Raw genomic sequence first — 902 nt, forward strand, 5'->3', positions numbered from 1 at the left:
TCTACAGCCTTTGAGTCATGTAATTTAGACATTGTTGCCGTGTCAGTAGAGGGTGCAGTCATTAATACAGCATAGAATTACGACCTTACCCCTTCTTTGTCCCATGTAGTGAAAAAACAAGAGATTTCTTTGTTCTATTCGGCCAAAAGTTGGCTTTGGAAAAAGGAAATGGACCCCACGAAACAAAAAAAATAAGGTTGAATAATGTAAATGCATGTGAAAAAATAGTGCACTGGGTTATTCTATGTAACAATAGGAGTGCAGGTATGGCACATGGAGCCCTGTCCTCTTTTAAAAAATGGCAAATAAATTGCCCTCTTTCAAAATGAGGCAAATAATAGCAAATAATGTTTTCACAGGGGGTTAAATGAATAAGAACGAAAAGTACATTTTTTCTAGCCTATATAATTATGTGTTTTCAATATTTACTTACAAGAATCTTTAGCCTTTTAAATTTGCATATCTTACTCTAGACTTGTTGGTGCTTCACTGAAACAGGTCTTTATCTATTTACCCTCTTATATTTTACGTCTTATATTTTAATTTTATAGTTTTAAGTTATAACTTATTTGAAGATCGACTGATTTGTATGAAAAAATTGAAAAAAAATATGTACATATTATCGCTGTAAAAATTGTACCACTGCAGTGCTTCAAAATGGATGTTCCACGTCGTTTTTACATAACTATCAGTAATTCCCTCAATCACGGCATCAATCTGGTTAGTCATACAATATTATTATTTTTTAGCTAGAATGAATTTTTCTCATATTTTACTTATAGTTTTCGTCCATATATATTTGTTTATAGATGATTCCGAGAGCGTTTTTTGCGAAAGACTGGATACATGAATACGGCGATACAGTACGTGTAATTGCGTACGATGGTATAATTGCGACAATA

At 32.5% G+C, this 902-nt stretch overlaps 1 pseudogene; it reads left to right on the forward strand.

Moving 5' to 3' along the window:
* LOC111387127 overlaps window positions 1-902 on the forward strand; it is a 17,280-nt pseudogene that overhangs the window by 3,973 nt on the left and 12,405 nt on the right.

Source organism: Olea europaea, unplaced genomic scaffold, assembly GCF_002742605.1.
Source record: "Olea europaea var. sylvestris unplaced genomic scaffold, O_europaea_v1 scaffold392, whole genome shotgun sequence".
NCBI classification, from domain to species: domain Eukaryota; kingdom Viridiplantae; phylum Streptophyta; class Magnoliopsida; order Lamiales; family Oleaceae; genus Olea; species Olea europaea.